This window comes from Arvicanthis niloticus, chromosome X, assembly GCF_011762505.2.
Source record: "Arvicanthis niloticus isolate mArvNil1 chromosome X, mArvNil1.pat.X, whole genome shotgun sequence".
NCBI lineage: Eukaryota > Metazoa > Chordata > Mammalia > Rodentia > Muridae > Arvicanthis > Arvicanthis niloticus.
Genome location: NC_047679.1, coordinates 32,960,001 through 32,967,592, shown reverse-complemented (window position 1 = coordinate 32,967,592; position 7,592 = coordinate 32,960,001).

Sequence of the window (7,592 nt, the reverse complement as noted above, 5' to 3'; positions counted from 1 at the left end):
GTTAGAGTTACACCAAGGTATTTTATATTATCCGTGCCTATTGCAAAGGGTGTTGTATCCCTAATTTCTTTCTCAGAATGTAAATCATTTGTATAAAAAAGGGCTACTGATTTTTTTGAGTTAATTTTATATTTAGCCACTTTACTGAAGTTGTTTATCAGCTGTAAGAAATTTCTGGTTGAATTGTTGGGGTCGCTTATGTATACCATGGTGTCATATAAAAATAGCAATACTTTGACTTCGTTTCCAATTTGTATCCCCTTGATCAACTTTAGTTGTCTTATTGTTCTACCCAGGACTTCAAGTACTATACTAAAGAGATAGATAGATAGATAGATAGATAGATAGATAGATAGATAGATAGATAGCAGCTTGCCCCTAATTTTAGTAAAATTGTTTTAAGTTTCTATTTAGTTTAATATTGGCTATTATCTTACTGTATATATTGCTTTGCTTTTATTATGTTTAGGTATGTGCATTGTATCCATTATTTCTCTAAGACATTTAATGTATAACAATGTTGGATTTTATCAAAGGCTTTCCAAGCATTTAATGAGATGATCATGTGATATTTTCCAGTTTGTTTTTGTGGTGGATTATACTGATGTATTTTTGTATACTGAACCATCCTTGGCATCCCTGGCATGAAGCATATTTAATCATGGTGGATGATGTTTTTGATGTGTTTCTGGATTCAGTTTGTGAGTATTTTATTGAGTATTTTTTCCATCAATTTGTGTATTTACTAGAGATTTGTTTGCTGTTAAGTTTAAGAGATTTTTAAAAAGTTGTTTTTAGATTAAATATAAGAAGTGATTTCAATCCTTTTGAATTGTAAATATGTGGTTTGTGTTTCAGTATGTAGTCTATTTTAGAAAATCTACCATATGCTGCTGAGTAGAATGTGTGGGTTCTTTTGTGAAAATTATTTAGATATATGGTGTCAAGTAATTCTGATATTATTTAGATATATGTTGTCAATTAATTTTGACAAAATGCTTACTTATATTTTGTCTAGTTAACCTGCTGATTAGATTAAATGGGGTATTGAAATTACTCTTAGTAGATTGATGTTAATCTGTATCTTTAAATATAGTTGTAGAATTTTATAAAGTCAGGTGCCCCAGAATTTGGTGCTTATATGTGTAGGATAGTAAAGTCTTCTTGTTTAACTGTTCCCTCAATTAGAATGAAGTGGCCTTTTTATCTCTTCTGATTAGTTTTAGGTTTAAATCTATTTTGTTAAATATTATAATACTGATATCTACTTGCTTCCCAGTCCGATTTGATTGAAATACTTTGTCTGTTTCTTTACTATAAAGTGGTACCTATTCTTAAAATTGAAATGTGCCTCTTGTATTGCTTTATATGTGTGTTTTTTTCTCTTGGTGCTTTCAATACATTGTCTTTGTTTTGTATACATAGTATATTAACTATGGTATGTTATGGGGATTTTATTTTTTATTCTTGTTCATTTGGTGTTCTGTGTGTTTCTTGTACTGGTAGGTTTTAGAGAGAATATATTGGCTTGAATTTTGAAATTCTTTGTAGTTTTGACTGAGATCTGGGCATGTGAGCTTCTTTTGTTAGTACTTAATTTGTTATGGGCAGAGCAGGTTGGGGAAGAAGAGAGAATTTTCAACCATGTTTGGCCTAGAATTAGAAATTGCTTGAGTGGAATGAAGTCAGGTAAGCATTGGAGGCTGGTGTGATACATAGTATGTGATTCCTAGTCCAAGTCTTTTAAGTATGGGGGTAGATGTGGCTAGATGGAATGGCTAAATATGTCATGGAAGAGTCCTTTGGGTTGGAGATAGTTTGATAAAATGCTTAGAGATCTTCTGAGGTATATTCAGGAGAGGCCAGACTATGCCAGTGCACTGAATGACAAGATCTAGCAGGTTGGCAGAAGGTAGGGTTAGAAAGGTCAGGGAGACTCACCAAGCTAGACCTTGATCGGGGACATAGGAAGACTGAGTGGGTGAGTTATTTGGAAGTGATTCAGAAGAGAACTATATATTCTGACAATCTTGTGTATTCCTTGCTTATTTTCTGTATGAGGAAAGAATTTTGTATAAAATTCCAGTGAGGAGGCTATAGGAACTACTTAATTTCAGGAATGGTGTTTCCATCTTGGATTTGTGGAAGACTTTTGCATATTAAATTAAATGGAATGATATAATTTTGATTAGTATTTAAATATATCATGAAATGTAACAGGGTTCAGGAATATTACAGTTTGAGAGAAACATAGAATGAATATGAATATAAGAGAAAAGTTCAATTCAAGCAACAGATGACTACTTTATCCTCATAATCCGTTATAAACTACTTGACTGTTTAGTAGTCAAAACATTTTTATTCTGATTAATTTGAGAGATTTAATTAGGTCTTAAACCCCTGGTTCACCTTAAAATTAATCAACAGGCTGAAAGACTTTCTATGATCCATATATATAAATTTATCTATGAGGCTGGTGCAGATGACAATGAATTTTTCCAACTGCACAGCAATATTTGCTTCATTATACATGTTATTGTTAGAGACATCCATTTTTCATGGGATTAAGAAAGTTTCATAATTTTAGCAAAGTCATTTAATGAAAGCAGTACTGAGATTATGGCATTGATATTCTCAGTAGCATATCTAATCACCAGTGATTGGGCTCCTAGGTGTTTATAATTTGTGATAAATAACTTCTTTCATGTCTGAGGGTATGTGTTTTATTAAAACCATTTTATATCTGTCAGTGAAATGTTTGGATGAGATAAGCAGATTCGGTAGCTGATATTATCATATACATTCTGGCAACCAACATGCTTTATTTAAGATGTTTATGTACAAAACAAAAATAGAGGAACAGAAAAGTTTGAATGGAGAAATGCAAAAAACATTAAGGTGGGTTGTTTATTTAAACAATTATTCAAAAGGACCAGAGCTAATAAAAAAAACCTCTTGTTTGTAACTAGAATTTACAAACATTGATTTCCTATCAATGAAGTTAGAAGTGATGCCCAGGGAAGGTTACTCTGTGCTTCATGTCCAAATTTTTAGGTGATGTTCTGGGTCCCTTCAATAACTGGTATTCTATTTTCCCCTCATTTTCTTATCACTGCACTGAGCCCATGTACTTCTTGAGTCTTTTCTTAAATCTTCAAAGTATGTAATTTATCTGCTGGGCTGGCAAACATCATCATTTTTTTTTCCTTTTTAATCACATTTTCTCAGAAAGTGGAAACAGTGATGGCATATGGTTTTGGAATCAGGGTATCCCTCCCTCCACTTCAAATTGTCTCAGCACTACAGATTTTCTTCTAGATAAATTAGGCACTTCTGAAAACAGGATGGGGTCTTTGAGACGTACAGTTCTGCTTAATTATAATACCTTACATTTGCATAATATTTTAAAGTATACTGTCTTCTGTAAAGGCACTTACCTCATTATATTTTAATTGTATTATTTACAAGTCTGTCTCTTGTAATAGAATGTAAACATTGGAGGGCCAGAAATATGTGCATTTCCTATCTGGCAGGCCCAGTGCTTGCATATTAACTAGTTATTTAATAATTACTTGTTGAATATGGTATAAATCTTGTATTAGTTTTTCTCACAAGATTATTATAAGTAGATGCATCTTGATGGAGAATTCCTTAAAAAGCCTGATACATAGGTGAGTCTCTGCAAAAGTTTTTGTATTAAGTAGATATTCTTGCAATGCCAACAAGAGTGATAACAAGATGCTTTTAAAGGACAGAGCCATAAATGGAAGACCTTTGTTTTTTAGATGAGAATTTCTTTCTGATTTCTATACTGACAAATAGCCAAAAGCAAAGAGTGCAATTCTTTTAGTTTTTGTTTAATGATTCCCTTGAACTACTGTATCATATCAGATCATCTTGCCATTACACAACAATACAGTATAAAGGGAGTTCAAATCCATCACTCAAAGAACATATTACTCCCAGAAATCTATGGTAGGCGCCATAGATTTACCTCTATTAGTACCTTTTGATTGCAATTGTAGCAGGCTTAAGTGGAATTCATATGTCTAGTTATCAGTTTTCACTGTAATCCCCAGGAGGTTAACATTTGCCATACTTAGCAGAGTCTCCCTAGTGTGCCTAATGTACCTAATGTATTTGGCATATTACCTGGAAGATTGTGGGAGTTGTAGCAAGTTAGTTGCTTTAATAGACCCCATTCTTTTTTCACATTCTTTAACAACTAAAACTGAAGTTTGTACAATTAGAAAAACAGTGTCTGTGTTTCTTTCCTTGTTTTTGAATTGTCAGTGCAATTAGCTTTGGCCAATGTGATGTCAGTAAGCCAACAGTTTGAAAGGCAGAGCAGAAGATTAAAGGTGCTTGTAAGTAAAACTTGTTACCTTGTGCCTTAGCTGTGACTATGAGAGAGATACATTACTAGATGCACTTTTTTGGTAATTGTTTCACTAAAAAGAAATCATGCGTTTCTTATTATACATTGTCCATCTTTGCTTTTCCCATCTTTTTAGTACCTACTTCTACTAGTTTCCTTTATCCCCCAAGCAGTCTGCTTTCATGTTAAATTCTCTCTCTTATTTACTGTTCCCTGTTCCTTTATCATTAGGCCTTTTCTTTCATATTGTGCTTTTCATTTTTATGCCACACATGTGTCCACATGTGTGCATATGCAAAAACACATACACATGCATGGAAACTCTAAATCCACATTTGAGAGAAAACAAATGATAGCTAATCATTAAACAAAAACTAAACACTTGCTAGTCCTAAAATGAGAATGAGAGACATAAGAAACAGAGCTAATCTAGGGTAGATTGGAATACCTCTTATGGGATCAGCAGAGTTGCATAGCTGAGTTTATCTTTAATTATTAGTTATTAATTATCTCATTAATATGAGATATATGAGGGTATACTGATTATCAGTTAAAACAGTGTGGTTTCATGTGTTCCATACAGCACTTTTGTAGCAATACCTGGTTCAAATTCTTAATGATTTTGTTGAATGTATGCATAAGTGATGTTGCACAGCCAGTTATTCTTAGTTACCAATTTCACTTCCAGTATTAGCTGCATCCTCAAAAGACACTGTCAATGGTAAAGCACAGAAGAAAATAGCAAGAGTCACTCATTATGAGACCCTAATATTAGTGATAGTTATGGTAAACTTAACCATCACTGAGGCAAATATTTAAAGTAATGAAATAGTATGAATTATGCACCCTGAAAATTTCATAGGCAGTGTGAAGTTGAAAAGAAATAGTAGATTTTGAAAAAGTTGAATGTCACCCATTAGTATCATTCCCAGTTTTTATCACAATGACTCATATATCTGACCTCATCATAGAGCAAAATATTTCAGAAAAGAATGTTTCTTAGAAACCTGGAGCATATGTGTATAAATGCTATTTATTACGTTTACTTTTTTGTAGCCTCATAAGCATAATATCTGACATCAACATTATTTCTTCTCAGTGACTCAAAGCGTTTTTTATGAGAAACAGTAGTTTTTTGTTTGTTTGTTTGCATCGTGGTACTTAGTTATGAAATTAGGAAGGCACTCAGTGACTGCCAATTACCTCCCCAATCTTTTCTTGTGATAATGTTTCTCTCTTGTTTGGTATTATCCTGTAGTGTGTTATATTGCACTGACACTATGTCATTAAGGGCTGCTGAAACATGAAGGAGTTATGTGGTCCTATCTCTTGTCCAACTATTCTGACTAAATAGTTCTTTTGCCTGCTCAGTGATCACTGGTTCCTCAGATCTGGTTTTCTTTCTTTCTTTCTTTCTTTCTTTCTTTCTTTCTTTCTTTCTTTCTTTCTTTCTTTCTTTCTGTCCTCTCTCTCTCTCTCTCTCTCTCTCTCTCTCTCTCTCTCTCTCTCTCTCTCTCCTCTTCTCTCTCTGTCTTTCTTTCATTCATATATGTACATATATAATATATATAATTTTTGATATTATAACTTAATTACAATATTTCTCTCTTCCAATTTCCACCTTCAACTCCCCAATAAATATTCCCCATTCTCTTTCTAATTTAAAACCTCTTTTTAAATAATTATTATTGCATGTACAATCACACATGTATACACACACTCACACTCACACTCACACACACACACACATACACACACACTCCTAAATATAGTCAGTTTGGTTGTGTAATACTACCTGCATGTGCATCTGGTGTGTTCATCCCTGGTTAAGGCTATTTTGTTCCAAACTTTCCTCATTTCCTATACTTTTTTGTGCAGGGTAGAAGACCCTTTGACTTTTCTAATAGGCTTTCTTTAAATGTCAATGTCTTGCTGTTTGTAACTCACTGTTGCTTTTCATGAACACTGTGATTTGAAGGACATCAGAAATTTCTTGTATATCTAATATGAATATTGTTTTAATTTTGGAGTACCTATAGAAAAGGCCTTGGCTACAACTATTATAGGAAGTTCCAAGGTGAACCTTTGTAAGTGAGGTTTTCATAAATCAATGACCTTCCATTGACAGCTATACTTTCAATAGAGTCTCTCTAGTATGTATCCAGATCCCTCCAATTCATTTATTCTACTGTCTCTTCTACTATATTGTAGAAAAAATAAAGCCAATTATCACAGCCACCATCTCTTCATCTCTTTTTCATGTTTCTAGTTCTGCCTTAAAATGGAGTACATACTTTTATTTTAATCCCACCTCATAAGAATTAAACTCCTGACCATGTGGATCATTATTGAACCATTTCTGATGTGTGGTTCCTCTAATTTCCTTTTGTATCAGTTGTATAATTAGATGGAAGAGTAGAAAGAAAGAAAATATGGAGTAAGACAGGTCCAGATTCATGACTGGGCTTTACCACTAGTTAGCCATTCTACTTTTTTAGCTGTGCAATGGAAACTCTCATCTATAAAATGAAGATAAATCATAGTTCCAACTTTATTGTTTGATGTTAAAAAGTTAAGTGATCTCCTAACAGTTTTCAGATGTATGAATTCAACATATCTACTCACTGTTCATTTTTTTAGTACACATTAAATAGATATTTTAAAAACATAGGATGGTGCAAAAAAATGAACCAAAACTTACAGAGTTCCATCAATGAAAAAGCTGTTATTAATATATATATGTATGCATATATAATTATATGTGGTATATATGAAAGAATGTACAAATATATCTGTATATTAATATACACAGCATATATTCTTATATATTAATAGACATTTAAAATATGATTTTGACCCTCTTTTTGTTTTCCCCAGATATGCTTTTGTAGTAAACTTTTTAAATATTTTAGAAGGTATCTTTTTATTAGTGTATACTCATGATATAAAATTATCAGTTTCATTTTGCTACTTTCATACATGTATAATATACTGTTTTTATTACAACAATTAATACAACTGTTTTTATTAATACACCTTTCCTTACCCTCATTTGTTTTTTCTTTCTCCTACAATAGTACCCTAATTTCTTCCCACGGTGCTATGTGAATGGTTCATAATCACTGCAACTATAACTCTCTTCTTGGTGATAATTTGGTTCAGTTCCATGACATTTTCTAAGTATGAGCCTCATGGATGACATATCCCTGAATTT